The sequence below is a fragment of the Pristiophorus japonicus genome, unplaced genomic scaffold (genome assembly GCF_044704955.1).
Source record: "Pristiophorus japonicus isolate sPriJap1 unplaced genomic scaffold, sPriJap1.hap1 HAP1_SCAFFOLD_794, whole genome shotgun sequence".
Classification (NCBI taxonomy): domain Eukaryota; kingdom Metazoa; phylum Chordata; class Chondrichthyes; family Pristiophoridae; genus Pristiophorus; species Pristiophorus japonicus.
Genome location: NW_027254712.1, coordinates 109,026 through 130,283, shown reverse-complemented (window position 1 = coordinate 130,283; position 21,258 = coordinate 109,026). Strand labels below are relative to the sequence as shown.

Genomic DNA, 21,258 nt, shown 5'->3' with positions numbered 1-21,258 from the left:
GCAGGCTCGAGGGGCCAAATGGCCTACTCCTGCTCCTAGTTCTTAAGTTCTTATGTTCTGAATAGCGAAACACAAAAAAATGCTTTGATCATGGTTACACCTTATCTTCACGTTTGTCAAACAGTTGGCTCGTTGGTCTCGGGCTGTGATTTCCCTTCGGAGTTGTTAATTGAAATTTATGAGGGGTCCCAGAGGAGCCCTGATATTGCTCGCATATTTTGAAATTGCATCGAACTTTTGCAAAGAAGGACTTGCATATCTGCAGCGCCTTTCAGGAACTCATGACGCCCCAAAGCGCTTTACAGCCATTGAGTTATGTTTGAAGTGTTGTAGTTTGGGGAAAGATGTGCCCAGATCACCAAACATGTACCTCAACTCTTTGCAAAGAGTTTGGTGCAAATAATCAGGCGTTACAGGGACTTAGACTTTCTTTGAATAAGTTCTGCTTGGACCTGCATTCAAGCTTGAAACAGCAACTGGGCTTCCATCTCACGGGAGGTTTGGGGTTGATGTGCATTGCTTTCAATCTTTGAAATTTCACCAAGCAAAGAAACGGTGAATCCAACTGTCCCTGTAAGCATTTAGTTCCCATTTAATCACAGGAATATCCGCAGTCAGGAGCTGAAAAGGAATTCAAACCTAATACCGGCTTCGGGACAAGAGAATACTTTGTCACAGACAAGGCACCGGAAGGCTGGAAGGTAGATCACATCGGTTGTGGGAGAGCTGGTTGGCGGTGACATGGAAGTGTCTGCAGTGTGCGGGACCAGACTGCTTCCACGCATCCACAATGAATGTCCCTCCATTTATTTGGGAAAAGTACAACTGAGAGTGGACAAGTTCCATCCCGGTCGGAGCCTGGTTTGGGATGCCTTGCACCTTCTATTTCCATCAGTCTCTGTGGCGCAATGGGTTAGCGCGTTCGGCTATTAACCGAAAGGTTGTTGGTTCGAGCCCAACCAGGGACGAAGTGTTTAACTGTTTTTCCCCGAGTATTCGGTGCCGCACAGTCCCAGGTTGTCATTGTGCGTTTTGGCTGCACGAATCTATTCCGCAAATGTTGCTAGCAGTGTTGTTATCCAATTAGTTCCCACTCCAATATTTTATGAGCATTCAGTTCAAGTAAAACAATAACAATTTTTTACATGGATCATGTTCCTCCATCCAGCCCATTAGAAATAAATTATGTTATTGGGTTTAAAGAAACTGGTGGAAATTGATTCGATTGGTACATATATAGAACTGGAACTACGGTCTCAAGTGCTCCTCCTATCAAGTATAGACACACACACAATCAATGGTTTTACAACTGAGTCATAAACACTTACAATTTTAAACCATTCTCATACAGCGTGTAAATGAGATAGGGATAAAACTTCATTACATTTAAAGAGAAAATGAATGATTGAGGATACCACTGTTCCTCAGTAATTATATAATTATTTATTTTATTCTGAAGAAGGTTATCGGCTAATTAACGGTGATTAAAAGAATTCTTACTTTTGCACGTTGGCTGCATGTCGTCAATTTTATCAGGTTTTGAATTTAAAAATGGGTTACAATGTTGGTTGAATACATGACCCCAAACTCTTTTTGGGATCACAGGTTGAGTCTCTCTGGTGGTTTACGCTCTCTTGTAGAGCGCCTGAGTTGGGGCTCCGGTTGTTGGGCGCTGGCCTGTGTGTCTGCTGTTTGCGGTGCGTCAGGCCTATCCGGACTGCCCACAGTGACTGGGCTCTCCTCCCTTTGGTTCCGGTGTTCGGTCACCTGTGCTGGAGTGAACTCTGTATCGTGTTCTTCCTCTGCTTCTTCTATGGGGTTGCTGAACCTCCTTTTTGTTTGATCCACGTGTTTGCGGCAGATTTGTCCATTGGTTAGTTTAACTACCAGAATCCTATTGCCCTCTTTGGCAATCACAGTGCCTGCGAGACATTTAGGCCCTGCAGTGTCGTTGTGGACAACAACAGGGTCGTTTACACCAATATATCGTGCCCCCGCATTCCTGTCATGGTAGTTATATTGTGATTGGAGCCTGCTCTCAACAATTTCTTTCATGGTGTGGTGTATAAGGGATAACGGCATTTGAGCATCCTTATCATTAGCAGCCCTGCGGGTGGAACCCCTGTGAGCGAGTGTGGTCGGGATCTATTGGCCAACAGGAGGCGTGATAAGTGGCTTTGTAGGGAACCCCCTTGGATTCTTAGCATCCCCTGTTTGATTATCTGCACTTTTCGTTCTGCCTGGCCGTTTGAGGCTGGCTTGAACGGTGCCTTTCTGACATGGTTAATTCCATTGGCTGCCATGAAGTCCTGGAATTCAGTGCTTGTGAAGCACAGGGCATTGTCGCTGACCAAGATGTCCGGTAGACCGTGGGCGGCGAACATTGCCCGGAGACTTTCTACCGTGGCAGAGGATGTGCTTGAATTTAAAATGTCACACTCGATCCATTTGGCGTCAGCGTCTACTACAACCAAAAACATTTTTCCGATGAAAGGACCTGTGTAGTCATCATGGATGCGTGACCAAGGCTTGGCGGGCCATGGCCAGGGGCTAAGGGGGGCTTACCTGGGCGCATTGCCCAGCTGGGCACACATGTTGTACCTGCGAACACAAACTTCCAGATCTGCATCTATCCCTGGCCACCAAACGTGTGACCTGGCAATTGCCTTCATCATGACAATGCCCGGATGCTCATTGTGGAGTTCTCTGATGAACACCTCTCTGCCCATCTGGGGCATGACTACGCAGTTTCCCCACAGTAGGCAATCGGCCTGAATCGAGAGTTCATCCCTGCCCCTGTGAAATGGTTTAAATTCCTCAGGGCATGCCCTGTACGTGGCTGCCCAGTCCCCATTCAGGACACATTTCTTGACTAGAGACAATAGCGGGTCTCTATTTGTCCAGACTTTAGCCTGGCGGGCTGTCACGGGTGAGCCATCGCTTGTGAATGCTTCAACAGCCATGACCATCTCAGCACCATGCTCGGGAGCCCCCTCAGTGGTGGCTGGTGGGAGCCTGCTGAGTGCATCGGCGCAGTTTTCAGTGCCCGGTCTGTGCCGAATTGTGTCGTCATCGGTGGCGAACGTGAGTGCCCATATCTGTATGCGGGCCGATGCGTTTGCATTTATGACCTTGTTGTTGGCCAATAGTGACGTCATGGGTTTGTGATCTGTCTCCAGCTCAAATTTCCTGCCAAACAGGTACTGGTGCATTTTCTTTACATCATATACACATGCGAGCGCCTCCTTTTCTATCATCCCGAGGCCCCTTTCTGCCTGGGACAGACTTTTGGAGGCATAAGCTACCGGCTGTAACTGACCCTTGGCATTGACAGGCTGCAACACACACCCGACACCATAGGACGACGCATCGCACGTTAACACAAGTTTCTTACATGGGTCATATCGCGTGAACAGATTGTTGGAACATAACAAATTGTGTGCTCTATTAAAAGCCCTTTCCTGGCTGTCCCCCCAGACCCATTCCCGACCTTTGCTTAGGAGCACGTGTAGCGGCTCTAGCAGCGTGCTCAATTTGGGAAGAAAGTTACCAAATAGTTGGGGAGCCCGAGGAACAAACGCAGCTCCGTCGTGTTACGGGGTCTGGGTGCTCTCTGGATCGCTTCCGTCTTGGACGCAGTAGGGCTCATCCCGTCTACTCCTACCCTTATCCCCAGGAATTCTACCTCTGGAGCTAGGAAGATGCACTTCGCCTTTTTCAGTCGCAGCCCTACCCGGTCCAGTCTGCGCAGCACCTCCTCCAGGTTGTGGAGGTGTTCTTCAGTCACGTAACCCGGGATGAGGATGTGGTCCTGAAAAACCATCGTCCCTGGAATCGACTTGAGGAGGCTTTCCATATTTCATTGGAAGATCGCGGCGGCCGAGCGAATCCCGAACGGACATCTGTTGTACTCAAAAAACCACTTGTGTGTCGTGATGGTGGTCAGCTTCTTCAACTCTCTCGCCAGCTCCTGGGTCATGTAAGCTGAGGTCACGTCCAATTTTGAAAAAAGTTTGCCACCGGATAGCATCGCAAAGAGGTCCTCCGCTCTCGGTAGCGGGTACTGGTCTTGGAGTGACACCCGATTGATGGTGGCCTTGTAATCACCATATATCCTGACCGACCCATCCGCCTTGAGCACCGGCACAATCGGGCTCGCCCAGTCACTGAATTCGACTGGTAAAATGATACCTTCCCTCAGCAGGCGGTTCAATTCACCTTCTATCTTTTCCCACATCACGTACGGCACCGCTCTGGCCTTGTGGTGTCCTGGCCTGGTTTTCGGGTTTATGTGAATCACTCCCTTGGCCCCCATGAAAGTGCCAATGCCGGGTTGAAATAATGAGACAAATTTGTGCAGGATCTGTGAGCATGAAACTCGCTCCACAGAGGAAATAGCATTAACATTGCCCCATTTCCAGTTCATGACAGCAAGCCAACTCCTCCCCAGTAGTGCGGGACCGTCCCCCGGGACAACCCAAAGTGGCAACCTGTTCTGCGAATCTTTGTGGGTCACGATTGTCGTGGCGCTGCCAAGCACCGGAATGATCTCCTTGGTATATGTCCGTAGCTGTGCGTCAATCGGTGATAATTTTGGCCCTACTGGCCTTGGACGCCCACAACTTTTCAAACTATTTGTTACCCATCAGGGACTGGCTAGCCCCGTGTCTAGCTCCATTGATACTGGGATGCCTCTGAGGAGCACTTTCATCATTATCGGTGGCGTCCTGGTGTATGAACTGTATACGTGCTCGACATGAACTCACTGAACTTCAGCTTCCAGCGATTTCCCCCAGCGTTCATTTCTGCAATTTCTGTAGGCATTTTGCTCATCTCTGCAACTCCGGCTGAGTTTGTGCCTCCATGCCTCCAACATGAGCTGTTGTTGGAAACAAAACATCCCTTGCTAGTCAATCGTCCCAGACTTCCCCTGTGACTGTCCTTGAGTGTGCCATTAACAGGTGTTGATGGCCCCATTACTGGCCACATTGTCCCTTGCAATGGCGTGAATCGCCGTTCAGCTTGCCATTATCTCTGTCGAACTCCCCCTCTGGGTTCGACGACATGTTGGGGCATACCCGATTGCCCTTGGCTGCCTTGAGAACTGTGTGCTGCTTCAACAATGTTGATTCTCTGTCCCAACCATTCCTTAACACAGTATCTCTCGTCTATTCTGCTAGCGGCCATGCTCACGTGGTTTAAATCCCAGTTTCTCGTCGCCATTGATACATCCTTACTATACAGTATAAATGCACACGGGGCCCATACTTGAGAGAAGGTCAGTCTGTGGCCTGTCCTTTATTGCTCAGCACTCAAGTGATGGAAGTGGGTGGAGCTTCCCCTTTTATACCAAGGTCCAGGTTAGAAGTGTCTCCCACAAGTTCACCACCTAGTGATCATTGTTCTCACAGTGTGCAACTGAGGTCAGATTATATATGGGTTACAATGTTGGTTGAATACATGACAATAAGCACTTAAAATTTTAAACCATTCTCCTAAAATACAGTGTGTAAACGAGATAGAGATAAAAGTTCATCACATGTAAAGAGAAAATTAATGATTGAAGCTAGTAAAAGATCCTCTCGGAATAACTGATCACAGTATGGTTGAATTTGTAATACAGATTGAGGGTGAGGAAGTAGTGTCTCAAACGAGCGTACTATGCTGAAACAAAGGGGACTACAATGGGATGAGGGCAGAGTTGGCTAAAGTAGACTGGAAACACAGACTAAACGGTGGCACAATTGAGGAACAGTGGAGGACTTTTAAGGGGCTCTTTCATAGTGCTCAACAAAAATATATTCCAGTGAAAAAGAAGGGCGGTAAGAGAAGGGATAACCAGCCGTGGATAACCAAGGAAATAAAGGAGAGTATCAAATTAAAAACCAATGCGTATAAGGTGGCCAAGGTTAGTGGGAAAAAAGAAGATTGGGAAAATTTTAAACGACAGCAAAGAATGACTAAGAAAGCAATAAAGAAAGGAAAGATAGATTACAAAGGTAAACTTGTGCAAAGCATAGAAATGGATAGTTAAAGCTTTTACCGATATATAAAACGGAAAAGAGTGACTAAAGTAAATGTTGGTCCCTTAGAAGATGAGAAGGGGGATTTAATAATGGGAATCTATATGGGTAGAGCTGCAGAATACCAAAGGGCAAAAAACGTTAGTGGGAGTTGTGTACAGACCTCCAAACAGTAGTAGTGATGTTGGGGAGGGCATCAAACATGAAATTAGAGGTGCGTGCATTAAAGGTGCAACAGTTATAACGGGTGACTTTAATATGCACATAGATTGGGTTAACCAAACTGGAAGTAATACGGTGGGGGAGGATTTCCTGGAGTGCATAAGGGATGGTTTTTTAGACCAATATGTCGAGGAACCAACTAGGGGGGAGGCCATCTTAGACTGGGTGTTGTGTAATGAGAGAGGATTAATTAGCAATCTCGTTGTGCGAGGCCCCTTGGGGAAGAGTGACCATAATATGGTGGAATTCTGCATTCGGATGGAGAATGAAACAGTTAATTCAGAGACCATGGTCCAGAACTTAAAGAAGGGTAACTTTGAAGGTATGAGGCGTGAATTGGCTAGGATAGATTGGCGAATGATACTGAAGGGGTTGACTGTGGATTGGCAATGGCAGACATTTAGAGACCGCATGGATGAACTACAACAATTGTACATTCCTGTCTGGCATAAAAATAAAAAAGGGAAGGTGGCTCAACCGTGGCTATCAAGGGAAATCAGGGATAGCATTAAAGCCAAGGAAGTGGCATACAAATTGGCCAGAAATAGCAGCGAACCCAGGGACTGGGAGAAATTTAGAACTCAGCAGAGGAGGACAAAGGGTTTGATTAGGGCAGGGAAAATGGAGTACGAGAAGAAGCTTGCAGGGAACATTAAGACGGATTGCAAAGGTTTCTATAGATATGTAAAGAGAAAAAGGTTAGTAAAGACAAACGTAGCTCCCCTGCAGTCAGAATCAGGGGAAGTCCTAACGGGGAACAAAGAAATGGCGGACCAATTGAACAATTACTTTGGATCGGTATTCACTGAGGAGGACACAAACAACCTTCCGGATATAAAAGGGGTCGGAGGGTCTAGTAAGGAGGAGGAACTGAGGGAAATCCTTATTAGTCGGGAAATTGTGTTGGGGAAATTGATGGGATTGAAGGCCGATAAATCCCCAGGGCCTGATGGACTGCATCCCAGAGTATTTAAGGAGGTGGAAATAGCGGATGCATTGACAGTCATTTTCCAACATTCCATTGACTCTGGATCAGTTCCTATGGAGTGGAGGGTAGCCAATGTAACCCCACTTTTTAAAAAAGGAGGGAGAGAGAAAACAGGGAAAACAGGGAGAAAACAGCCTGACATCGGTACTGGGTAAAATGATGGAATAAATTATTAAGGATGTCATAGCAGTGCATTTGGAAAGAGGTAATATGATAGGTCCAAGTCAGCATGGATTTGTGAAAGGGAAATCATGCTTGACAAATGTTCTGGAATTTTTTGAGGATGTTTCCAGCAGAGTGGACAAGGGAGAGACAGTTGATGTGGTATATTTGGACTTTCAGAAGGCTTTCGACAAGGTCCCACACAAGAGATTAATGTGCAAAGTTAAAGCACATTGGATTGGGGGTAGTGTGCTGACATGGATTGAGAACTGGTTGTCAGACAGGAAGCAAAGAGTAGAAGTAAATGGGGACATTTCAGAATGGCAGGCAGTGACTAGTGGGGTACCGCAAGGTTCTATGCTGGGGTCCCAGCTGTTTACACTGTACATTAATGATTTAGACGAGGGGACTAAATGTAGTATCTCCAAATTTGCGGATGACACTAAGTTGGGTGGCAGTGTGAGCTGCGAGGAGGATGCTATGAGGCTGCAGCGCGACTTGGATAGGGTGGGTGAGTGGGCAAATGCATGACAGATGAAGTATAACGTGGATAAATGTGAGGTTATCCACTTTGGTGGTAAAAACAGAGAGACAGAATATTATCTGAATGGTGACAGATTAGGAAAAGGGGAGATGCAAAGAGAGCTGGGTGTCATGGTACATCAGTCATTGAAGGTTGGCATGCAGTACAGCAGGCGGTTAAGAAAGCAAATGGCATGTTGGCCTTCATAGCGAGGGGATTTGAGTACAGGGGCAGGGAGGTGTTTCTACAATTGTAAAGGGCCTTGGTGAGGCCACACCTGGAGTATTGTGTACAGTTTTGGTCTCCTAACCTGAGGAAGGACATTCTTGCTATTTAGGGAGTGCAGCGAAGGTTCACCAGACTGATTCCCGGGATTGCGGGACTGAACTATCGAAAGATTGGATCAACTGGGCTTGTATTCACTGGAGTTCAGAACAATGAGAGGGGACCTCATAGAAACGTTTAAAATTCTGACGGGGTTAGACAGGTTAGATGCAGGAAGAATCTTCCCAATGTTGGGGAAGTCCAGAACCAGGGGACACAGTCTAAGGATAAGGGGGAAGCCATTTAGGACCGAGATGAGGAGGAATTTCTTCACCCAGAGAGTGGAGAACCTGTGGAATTCTCTACCACAGAAAGTTGTTGAGGCCAATTCACTAAATATATTCAAAAAGGAGTTAGATGAAGTCCTTACTACTAGGGGAATCAAGGGGTATGGTGAGAAAGCAGGAATGGGGTACTGAAGTTACATGTTCAGCCATGAACTCGTTGAATGGTGGTGCAGGATAGAAGGGCCGAATGGCCTACTCCTGCACCTATTTTCTATGTTTCTATGTTTCTAAATGTGGAAATGGCTGAGACCTTAAACAATTATTTTGCTTCGGTCTTCACAATGGAAGACACAGAAACCATGCCAGAAATTGCTGGTCACAGGAATGTGGGAAGAGAGGACCTTGAAACAATTACTATCACTAGGGGTTAGTGCTGGACAGGCTAATGGGACTCAAGGTAGACAAGTCCCCTGGTCCTGATGAAATGCCAGGGTATTAAAAGAGATGGCGGAAGTTATAGCAGATGCATTCGTTATAATCTACCAAAATTCTCTGGACTCTGCGGAGATATCAGCGGATTGGAAAGCAACTAATGTAATGGCTCTGTTTAAAAAAGGGGGCAGACAAAAGGCAGATAACTATAGGCTGGTTAGTTTAACATCTGTAGTCGGGAAAATGCTTGAAACTATCATGAAGGAAGAAATAGTGGGACATCAAGATCGGAATAGTGCAATCAAGCAGACGCAGCATGGATTCATGAAGGGGAAATCATGTTTAACTAATTTATTGGAATTCTTTGAGGATATAACGAGCATGTCGGATAGAGGTGTACCGATGGATGTGGTGTATTTAGATTTTCAAAAGGCATTCGATAAGGTACCACCCAAAAGGTTACTGCAGAAGATAAAGATACGCGGAGTCAGTGGAAATGTATTAGCATGGATAGAGAATTGGCTGGCTGACAGAAAGCAGAGAGTCGGGATAAATGGGCCCTTTTCGGGTTGGAAATCGGTGGTTAGTGGTGTGCCACAGGAATCGGTGCTGGGACCACAACTGTTTACAATATACATAGATGAGCTGGAAGAGGGGACAGAGTGTAGTGCAACAAAATTTGCAGATGACACAAAGATTAGTGGGAAAGCAGGTTGTGTGGAGGACAGAGAGGCTGCAAAGAGATTTAGATAGGTTAAATGAATGGGCTAAGGTTTGGCAGATGGAATACAATGTCGGAAAGTGTGAGGTCATCCACCTTGGGAAAAAAAAACAGTAAAAAGGGAATATTATTTGAATGGGGAGAAATTGCAACATGCTGCGGTGCAGAGGGACCTGGGGATCCTTGTGCATGAATCACAAAAAGTTAGTTTGCAGGTGCAACAGATAATCAGGAAGGCAAATGGAATGTTGGCCTTCATTGCGAGAGGCATGGAGTACAAAAGCAGGGAGGTCCTGCTGCAACTGTATAGGGTATTGGTGAGGCCGCACCTGGAGTACTGCGTGCAGTTTTGGTCACCTTACTTAAGGAAGGATATACTAGCTTTGGAGGGGGTACAGAGACAATTCACTCGGCTGATTCCGGAGATGAGGGGGTTACCTTATGATGATAGATTGAGTAGACTGGGTCTTTACTCGTTGGAGTTCAGAAGGATGAGAGGTGATCTTGCAGAAACATTTCAAATAATGAAAGGGATAGACAAGATAAAGGCAGAGAGATTGTTTCCACTGGTCGGGGAGACTAGAACTTGGGGGCAAAGCCTCAAAATACGGGGGAGCCAATTTAAAACCGAGTTGAGAAGGAATTCCTTCTCCCAGAGGGTTGTGAATCTGTGGACTTCTCTGCCCAAGGAAGCAGTTGAGGATAGCGCATTGAATGTATTCAAGTCACAGATAGATAGATTTTTAACCAATAAGGGAATTAAGGGTTATGGGGAGCGGGCGGGTAAGTGGAGCTGAGTCCACGGCCAGATAGCCATGATCTTGTTGAATGGCGGAGCAGGCTCGAGGGGCTAGATGGCCGACTCCTGTTCCTAATTTTTATGTTCTTATGTTCTTATGTACCACTATCCCTCAGTAACCATATTATCATTTCTTTAATTCTGCAAAAGAAAGTTATCGGTTCATTGAACATGATTAAATGAATTAATTTTTTCACATTAGCTGCATGTTGACATTTATATAGGGCTATTAGTTTGAAAACTGTGTTGTAAATATTATCTCCCTGACCAAGAATCGAACCTGTGTTGCGGTGGTACAAGGGGTGGATTCAGTGAATCATTTGAATGTGATTTCAAGTGGCGTTTACTGTAGTGTATGTCGGCACCTTGAGTAATGACTCCACAAGGCAGGGAATGATACTTAAACTGTGTAGACCTGTAGTCATTTATTTGAAGCTCCTCGAGTGAGGACACCAAGCTGTGAGCTCCTTTATATACTGGGTTGCAGGTAACCTTTCAGTCTCAAGCAGCAGCATCCTCTGGTGTAGGTAAGGTGTGTAGAGTGTAAGAGTACATTCAGTGTTCCATAGCAGTGTTACAGACATCACACAGTAAACAGGCATGCATACACAACAGTTACAATCTTTTTCGGTGTGAATCAAGTGAACTGAAAATGACAATAATGTCATGAACTATAATGATGCAGCAATAAAATGGTATATCGGTCCCTGGTTGTCGAGTGGTAAGGATTCAATACTCTCAACATTGTGTCCTGGATTCAATTCCCACCCTGGGAAGTTGTACTTTTAATTCAAAACCTTATAAAAAAAAGAGTTCATTTATTTTACAGATCTATATGCAAATCATGTATAAAAAATAAGAATCATTGACTTGAACATCATTAATTAATACATAAATTATTTTGTAAATCTTTTACCATTTATTTTGCCATGAGCCTGTGAGGAACTTTTATCCCGATCTCATTGGGTTTAATTGTGGTACAAATGACGAACCGGGGGCTGGTTAAGGAAAGGTTTACGTAGTGTAGCCGTTATCATGTTCACCTCCCACATGAAATGTCCCTGGTTTGAGCCTGGGCGCGTGCTTTATTTTACAATATATTTGCTGTGAAATACATTGAACAAAAGTAGTCCCAGGTTCCGTGTCTTATGAGCAATGAACATTTTAAAACAATCTCCTAAAATACAGGGTGAGTAAAGTCAGATTTATGGATTGAGTCGGCACAACTAGAGCTTTCTGATCCAGAAGATTCGGGGGGTGCGTTAATTTGGGAGTTTAACGACTTTGAAAGGAACATTTTTGACTTGTGCAGCTTCGGTCAGAGAAATGTTTGTGAAAAGATTTTTTCACAGAAAGGGATTCAGAATTACACCTTCTGGCTTAACACTTCTCTCTGGGCACTAAGTTCAGCAGTGGTTTCTGTAGTGTAGTGGTTATCACGTTCGTCTCACACACGAAACGAGCCCGGGCCGAAACATCATTTTAGAATATATTTGCTGTGAAATAAATTGAAAAAAGTACCCCACGTTCCTTGACTTCTGAGCAATGAACATTTGAAACCAATTTCAAAAATTCAGAGTGTGTTAAGTCAGATAGGGTGTAAAATATCATCTATGATGAAAGCTCCTGAAATTATTACAGTTCAGTTATTGAAGTATTGACTGTAAGTCTGCAAAACAATCCGGGTGGGAATATTGGCCCAAAAATTCCGGTTGGAGGCTTCCCGCGGACAATTCCTTTCCGATCGGTGATGTTTTAATCACCCCACCTCCCACAGAGTTTAATTAATTGCATGTAATTATTTGAAAAAAGTTTGAATTAAAAAGTTACTTTCCGAACTCGGGCTCCCTCTGTGAATGCCTAACCACGAAACGAGCAGGATACACATTCAATAATTTAATTCCAGACTGCATATTTTCTTTGCTGTTTCACAATAACCAGACCTATGCTCCAAAATCTGTCTCACCGTTTCCCCGGTGTCAGTCAGAGAAGCACATGGGACTGAATCAGTGACTTTGTTTTTTCCTCCTGTCTTCTGAAGCGCCGCACGGTCCCACTCCGACAGTCAATGAGCTGTTGGGACGTTAGTGTATCCAGGCTGCGGGTGGCCTCCCCGAGCGCAGCAGAGGGGTTTCTGCATTAGTTCTGGGTAGAGGCAGTATTTCCCCTTCTCTCTTCCTCTTGTCTATATCCCTCGGCTTTGTTTTCTGGACTTATTCCCCCGGCCTCATTTTATGTGTTTAAAAGGCAACAAAAGATGAAGTGTGCGACACTCTGGAACAATTTCTCTCACTCAAATATATCTATTTATTGAAGTGAAATAAAGAGCAATTAAAGAATAAGGGAGAAGCCACTGTCGCTCTTTTGACAGGAGAATAAACTCGCCCATGACTGTTCATCCACAGGAAGTTTAAACATAATCTTCCTGCACGGGATCCTTTCACGTGGAAAGCAAACGTGATAACGGCTCCACTGCGGAAACCGCTCGGAGGCAGCTGACCAGTGAATGCCTTCTGTGCTGATCGGGAATGTGTTGGCTCACCTTAAACAACTTCTGTCCCTCACTGACAGCTGTCAATCCTTCTCCACCGCTGCCCTTTACACAAACATGTCACTGATCCCCACCCACTATCCCACATCCCCATCGTGTTATCTTCCATGTTAGCACAGTGGGGCCGCGGAGGCACCTACTCTCTCCCCGCGGTTAGTGAACTCAGTCAGTCTGTAAAATTAAAGGGGAACAAGTGTCCCGCAAAGGACACGGGAAAGAAGAGAGTCTGTAATCTGGGTTTAATTGTTTGTCAAAGGCTACCCGTCCTGTTGTGTATTTCCAGCAATTTCCTACTTTCACAGGTGGAGATACCGGGGCTGGACCATGCTCCTAAAATACAATGAGGTCGGGATAAAAGTTCCTCACATACTCAGGGCAAATTAAATGATTGAAGTTCTACAATGGATTAATTAATGATGTTTAAATCAATGAATCTTTTTTCCACATGAGATGCATGTAACTCTTTCTTCTAAGGTTTTAATTTTGATGGAAATGCAATTTCCCTGGCCGGAAATCGACCCAGGGCCACGGTGGTGAGAGCGCCGAATCCTAATCACTGGACCACCAGGGAACGCTGCATTGCTGCATCGCTGCATCGTAATGCTTGGTGTCATTATTGTCCTTTTCAATCCACTTGTTTCACACCGAAACACATCGTAACCTTGATCTGAATTTAACGCCACGTGATTCTTTGAAATCACCATTAAATGATTGGGTAAAACCACTCCTTATACCACCGAAAAACAGCTTCGATTCCAGGTCAGGGCGGTAACTTCTGTAACAGCTTTTTTCAATTCAAAACCTTATAAAATTGACGACATGCAGCTAATATGAAAAAATAAGAATTCATTTAATCACCGTTAAATAACCGATAACCTTTTTCAGGATGAAATAAATAATAATATAGTTACTGAGGGACAGTGGTATCTTTAGTCATTCATTTTCTCTTTACATGTGATGAATTTTTATCCCTATCTCATTGACATGCTGTATGAGAAATTGTAAGTGTTTATGACTCAGTTGTAAAACCATTGATTGTGTGTGTGTCTATTCTTGATAGGAGGAGCACTTGAGACCGAAGTTCCAGTTCGATATATGCATCAATAGAATCAATTTTCACCAGTTGCTTTAAACCCAATAACATAATTTGTTTTGATTGGACTGGATGGAGGAACATGATCCATGTAACAAATTGTTATCGTTTTACTTGTGCTGAATGCTCATAAAAGTATTGGAGTGGGAACTCACTGGATAACAGCAAAGCTTGCAATGTTTGCGGAATATATTTGTTCAGCCAAAATGCACAATGACAACCCGGAACTGTGCGGCACCGAATCCTCGGGGAAAAACATTAAAAGGCTTCGCCCGGAGATGGGTTTGGATTACCCACCTTTCAGTTACCAGCCGAATGCGCTAAACCATTGCGCCACAGATACACACTGCAAGACATGCAAAACCAGGGTGTCAGTCAGTTAAAGCTTCAGATTGCTCCGACCGGGATGGAACTTATCCACTCTCAGTTGTACTTTTCCCAAATAAAGGGTGGGACATTCATTGTGGATGTGTGGAAGCAGTCTGGTCCCGCACACTGCAGACACTTCCATGTCACCACCAACCAGCTCTCCCACAACCGGTGTGATATACTTTCCAGCCTTCCAGTGCCTTGTCTGTGACGAAGTATGTTTCAAATGTTTTGGAATAGTTGGTTCCATGGTGTAATGGTGAGCCCTCTTGACTTTAAATCTACTGATTTGAGTTCAAATCTCAGTGAAACCTAAATTCTTGTTGTCCCATGTCGAAATCTCGACCTCCGAAAAGAATGACTCCGACACTTACAGCTCCGGTAGAAGTTTCCTTTTTAATTTACTTGCTCGCAAGAGGTAGGTTTCACTCAGTCAAGGGCTAAGTGAACACCTCCGAAATGGTTCAGTTTAACAAGATATTTATACAGTAAAACCAAAGTTCTGGCCTCTCCCTGTGTATTGCTGTCTCACAGTCAGTGAATACAGATAAAGAGTTAATTACTGTATCCTGGTCCTGACATGGTTTACAGATATTTCCTTTTGTCAGGGTAATCAGGATGCCAAACGGCCATTACTCCATGAGTCATAGGTAATGGGCTATCACCTGTCTTGTATTGCGTCAGGATTGTTTCAATTTCCTGGTCAGTTTATCTGTTTGCATCAAATGGATGAGGTCTCGGAAAGAGATAATGGCTAGAAGATAAGGGTGGGGTGACATGGAACTCCTGTAGTGTAGACAATAGGAGAGCACCATGGGGGGTTACTTGTCTCAGCATGACTTGTCTCCTAGCTGTCTGATGGCCATCAGCCATCTCACAGCAGGTTTAGCTGTTTATGCAAGCTGACTGCTAAAATGCAGAAAGTTCTGGAAGGGCCAGGACTCCATTTTAATCAAAAGGCACACAAATACCGTATGGTATCAGCTTAGATAAAAATACTTTCCACATTCCCCCATTTTGTCCTTCACAAGGACAACTCAATCCATTCTGATCTTGTACAGTCTCTCCATTTCCATTTCTACACAAGAGCCTTCAACAGTTGTTGCTACCATAACTCTAGCCGTGGTCTCGGTAGGTAACATAGTTTCTCCCACCCTGGCACAGCAACACTTAACGATGACAAATAATAAATACAGGGCGAAGACTATCAGCAGGAATATGATCAAACCCTGTACCACAGATTTCCCCTGGGCTCCCAACCATCCTGATGTTTTCAGCTAGACTGCCGATATCTTCTGATTTATCTGGGATATACGTACAGCATTCTTCACCTATTAATGCGCATGTTCCTCCCTCCTTGGCTAGGAGATAATCTAAGGCCATACGATTTTGGAGAGCCACTGTTCGAATAGCTACTATTTCGTCATTTATCCCTTCAAAGGCTTGGGAAGTTGCGTTGTCTACTGATTCTACTAAGTTAGCCAGTTCCCGTAACTGCCATTCGGTCGATGCTATTCCATAGGGTGGCACCATTACCTTGAATATTCCGTTTAGCCACGTCAAATTCAGTTTTCATCTGTGGCTTCCATAGGCCTCCCTTAGAGTCCTGACTGATCTGATAAGGGGTACCACATATCCTAAGTAACAGGACTCTGTCCAGTTGGCTGGTAACCATGGGTAGGCTTTATGGCCACAAATAAAGTAGGTGCAATTATAGGACGTCAGCTCCTGGTCCTTTCGCACTGTCCCTACTCTAGTGGTCTCACCTTCCCACCCTTTACCTGGGGCTTTGTTATGGACCGTTGTCCAGCCAACGGTTGCTATCTTTCTCTCAGTGGGATTAGTTGTGGCTTGCCATTTAATCATTTGGGAACACTTGCTGCGTCCCATTTCTGGTCCTTTAGTTTCATTACTCACTAGGCATATTATACCTTCACGATTTCCTATTCTGGGAGTAATGCTTAGGAAGGGAGGCTGATGGTTATTATCATAATTGGGCTGGTACCATCCCTGGAAGGCTGTAAGTTTATACTCTGCCAACCTCCATTCTGTTTGCTCCTTCGTTTCTGGCCCCTTAGTTAGTTTTGTCCTGTTTTGCACTGTCAACCATTCTACCATTTCTGATTCGTTAAAGGGGACAGATCTCAGGGGAATACCCCCCCTGGAGTGGACAGGTACATGGGAACATATCCAACAACTCGACAAGTTTCTTTCTTGAGCATACCTATGACTCAGAGCCATAAATACGTTTACGTGCAATTCCCTTCGGTGGCGGGTCTGTACTCCTGGTGTAATCAATAATGTGAAGTAAAACCCTGTCAAGCCCAGCACCATCAGTCCCCATAGTCCATACAGTTCCTTATTCAGTCTTCCTTTTTCTGTTCGTCTGATTCCTTCGTCCCTTCCTCCTGGTCGGGTGCCCGTTTGGAATGGGATGCGTGGATCCATGTTGGTCTTTCCTTTACCTTGATTGCAGTATTGGTCGCCAGCAAGACCTGGTATGGTCCTTCGAATCTTGGCTGTAGACTGCTTTTTCTTTTAAAAATCTTGATGTAAACGAATTCCCCTGGCTCCAGGTTATGACACTTCCCTTCCGCTGGCTTGACTTGGGCTTCCTTTACCTGTGAATGAAAGCTGGAAATACATTTGGTTAGTGCAATACAATAATTCAACATATTTCCCTCCATTTTGTAGATGTCCATCTGTTTTGCAGTAAATGGTGCTGTAAAAGGTAGTCGTTGGGGACGTCCCATAACTATCTCATGCGGTGACAGGCCTGTTGTTCTGTTGGTTGCAGATCGCATTACCATCAAAGCTAAGGGCAGCAGTTCTGTCCATTTCAGTCAGTGTCATTGCATAGTTTTGCCAGCTTATTTTTAAGCATTCCATTATATCTTTCAACAAGTCCAGCTGATTGTGGATGATAACTGCAATGAAAACGTTGATGAATCTGTAAAGCTTTACACATTTCTCTTATAGCAGTTCCCGTGAAATGTGACCCGTTATCACTGGAAAGCTTAGCAGGGATTCCGAAGCGCGGTACAATTTCTTTTAACAAACATTTAGCAAGAGTAGTGGCATCGGCCTTTTTACATGGAAAGGCTTCAATCCATCTAGAGAACACATCTACAATAACTAATACATACTTGAATCCCATACACATAGGTAATTCAATAAAATCCATTTGTAAATGTACAAAAGGTCCGACTGGATTTGGGTGGGAGGCAGATTCTACTTTTTCCGTCTTACCCGGATTCATTGTCTGACAGGTAACACAATTTTCACAGATTTGTTTTGCAATTGCCGAAATACCTGGTGCATACCAAGTTGCCAAAATATAATCTGCCAATCCCCCTTTGCCTGCATGTGTGAATGTATGAACACATCGGGCAATCCATGGAAGTAAGGATCTAGGGGCCACCACGCGGCCGTCATGGTGAACCCATATTCCTTCTGGATTTTTATAACATTGATCCTTCGTCCAGGTCACCACCTCCTCCGTACTGGCCTGTGTCTGAAAGGCCAGCACGTCATTAATAGTGGGTGGTGGGTCTGTCTCCACCTCCGTACTGGCCTGTGTCTGAAAGGTCAGCACGTCATTAATAGTGGGTGGTGGGTCTGTCTCCTCCTCCTCCTCCGTACTGGCCTGTGTCTGAAAGGCCAGCACGTCATTAATAGTGGGTGGTGGGTCTGAGCAATTATTTTTCCTCAGTGGGAACAATGACACCTGCATCCCCCCTTTCGACAGAGCTGCTGACTTAGCTGCATTATCAGCTCTACAGTGTAGATATTAACTGTGTGTCCTTCAGCCAGAATACAGGCTCGAGTTAACGCAAACAATTCGGCTTGTTGGGCTGAAAAGGAGTCTGGAAGAGAGGCTGTTTCGACAACATTAAACTGAGTTACAATTGCATAAGCTGCTCTAGGTTGGCCCCTATCATTTCGTAGGGCTGATCCGTCAACATAGTACACTAGATCAGGGTTACACATTGGTACATCTGTTAGATTGATACGTGGTTTAGTCACTAATTCGGTTACCATTTCACATGAATGGGGTTCGCCGTCGTCTTCCGTGGGGAGTAGAGTGGCTGGATTTAAGGTAGCACATCTTTTGATGACAAGGTTCGGATTTGATAACAGTTCGACCTCGTAGTTAGTGGTTCTTGCGGAGGTTAGGTGTTGGGTGGCACATTTAGTAAGTAAAATCTCGACAGAGTGTGGGATATATAAAATGGTCTGATGATTTTGAGTTATTGTCTGAGCCTGTTGCATAGCATAATAAGCTGCTGCCAACGAAGGAAGACATCCTGGTAGTCCGCGTGCCACTGGGTCTAGTTGGGTACTGAAATACGCTACCGGTCGCTGCCAGTCCCCATGTAACTGAGTCAAAACAGATTGTGCAAAACCCGACTTGTGATGCACAAATAAGTTGAATAGCTTAGTGTAATCTGATAATCCCAAGGCTGGTGCTGAAGTGAGGGACTGCTTAAGTTTCTGGAAAGCATTCCGGGATACTTCATTCCACATCCTTTAAGCATTGTGAGAATATATTAGATTCATTCACAGCTCGTAGGTCATGGACAAACCTCCATTTGTGTGGGCTTCTGAACTGGACGAATCTGTGTGTTACACGGACTTCTCATTTATGCTTATAGTGATTCACAGATCACAGAATGTAAAGTACTTGTTTTCTAATCTTATTAAAAGGCTTCCAAACCCAAGATTTTTCCAATACACTCAAAATGTTGATCAAGGAGATCACCTGAAATATCTCAAAATCCCAATTCAATTATTGTACTGCCACTCTTTATCCAAAAAAATCCTCCTACTGAGTTAGAAGCTTTTGTACCAAGATTTTACACCAAGGACAATGAGAGTGTACTCCCCCAGCCTGCACCTCGAGAGACCCACAAAGGCTTTAAAAAAAAAGGCATTACAACTTTTAACCACCGGGACCATGTCTCAACAAACCTATCCCTTTGTGCATTTCCTAGCTCTGTAACCTCTCATCCGAATAAATCCACACCTGCGCTTCTAACTTAAAATGTCTTAAACTTCCCACATACAGGACAACACTATGAAGGGTTAAAAAAAACTTCACTTTGTTTGAAAAAGTGGGTGGAGCTAAAACAAACAGGCAGCTCCACAACTTTTCCAAACAGGTTTCCAGACACAAGGAAAAAAGACAGAAGCACTCTCATTCAAACACAAGACATTCACGCACTCTCATTCAAAGACAAGACATTCACAAGTCTCTCTCCATTCAATAAAGCTTTTTCTTTTACTAGCTTCATTTTTTTTTCACAAGTCACTATCAGGTTCTCTTTTTTTTTTACATTTGATTTACTTCCTCTGTTAATTTTACATGGGCTTGAAGAATCGGAACCCAGGCCTTTTCTATTACTTTCCTTTTTTTTTTGATCTCTGTTCATAAGACACTCCTGGAGACAAGTTGTTCTCTCTAAATTAAATGAACCATCGGGTGGAAATGGCCTGTTTTCACCCTTAGTCCACTTTACTGGTTTTTGTTTCTTTGGTCAATTGAAGACTGACCACAATTCTGGAGCATGACATAGGCTGGTGTGCCTTTTGTGGTGTTTTAACTTGCTCCGGCACCCATTCTGGATGATTAAGATTTTCCCACAGTTTCTGATCTCACAATCCTTTCGGCCAACCGAGTTCTCTACGCCCACTTCGCCTGGCCGTTACGTGGCCTGAAAAGGCTCTTAATTCGGGCTCAGTCTGGGTGTGTGAGATATGTTGGCACGAACCAATCGTAGTTGATCAATCAGTTACTGTTTCTTTTCTTAATCAATCCTTGTGTTTTTTTTTTTCCCGAATCACAATTTTCCCTAGTGACTCTTCCCGTTTCTCTAATGGCAATGACTCACAAAGGTATTGCACACAACATTAATACAAGGACAACAAACAATATTCCCGTGAGTACACAAATCATAACCTCTAAACAAATTCTCAGTCTGCGTTGTACGCCACTACAGACCGAGTCCTTAACTTATCCTAATAACAGCTGATAAAACTTAAGGTTCCGTACCCAAACTCTTTGATCGATTGCGCTCTTTTTTTTTTAATAGTCTTATCACATAAGAACCCCTTCCGAATTAAAAACAATAAAAATCTTATCACATAAGAACCTTCGATCGATTATTAGCGCTTTCTTTTTTTCTTTTCTTTTAATAGTCTTATCACATAAGAACCCCTTCCGAATTAAAAACAATAAAAATCTTATCACATAAGAACCTGGAACCCTTTTCGATCGACTAGCGCTCCCTTACCTACTGAAACCTTCCCCGGGCTGTCTCGAGATTTTTTTCAGAACCTGTTCTCTTCTGCTGGCGAGCTGAGAAAGAAATGGTTATAAAAAAAAATACCTTTAACTTTTAAATGCCGAGTCTTGTAGATGCAGTACCTCAGCTGTGGACAACAGATTACATCTGCGATTCAACAGTGAAGAAACCTCTTGTGAGCAAAGGCTCACCTTGTTTGGCCACCGAAGCCTTTCACTGGAGAGGCACTATGCCTGTATCCGTTTTACTCACAGAACAGTGAGTATGCATCTCGGTGGAACCTCCAATAACTGCAATGAAAAGAATGACTCCGACACTTACAGCTCCGATGGAAGTTTCCCTTTTAATTTACTTGCTCGCAAGGGGTAGGTTTCACTCAGTCAAGGGCCAAATGAACACCTCCGCAATGGTACAGCTTCACAAGATATTTATACAGTAAAACCCAAGTTCTGGCCTTTCCCTGTGTATTGCTCTGTCTCACAGTCAGTGAATACAGATAAAGAGTTAATTACTATATCC

The 21,258-nt window shown here is 44.3% G+C and overlaps 1 non-coding gene across 1 annotated transcript; it reads left to right on the top strand.

The window, feature by feature from the left end:
- The first annotated feature begins 894 nt into the window (after positions 1-894).
- Positions 895-968, top strand: trnan-auu (transfer RNA asparagine (anticodon AUU)). Its single transcript has one exon. It is a non-coding gene; the product is annotated as a tRNA-Asn (tRNA).
- Positions 969-21,258: the final 20,290 nt, after the last annotated feature.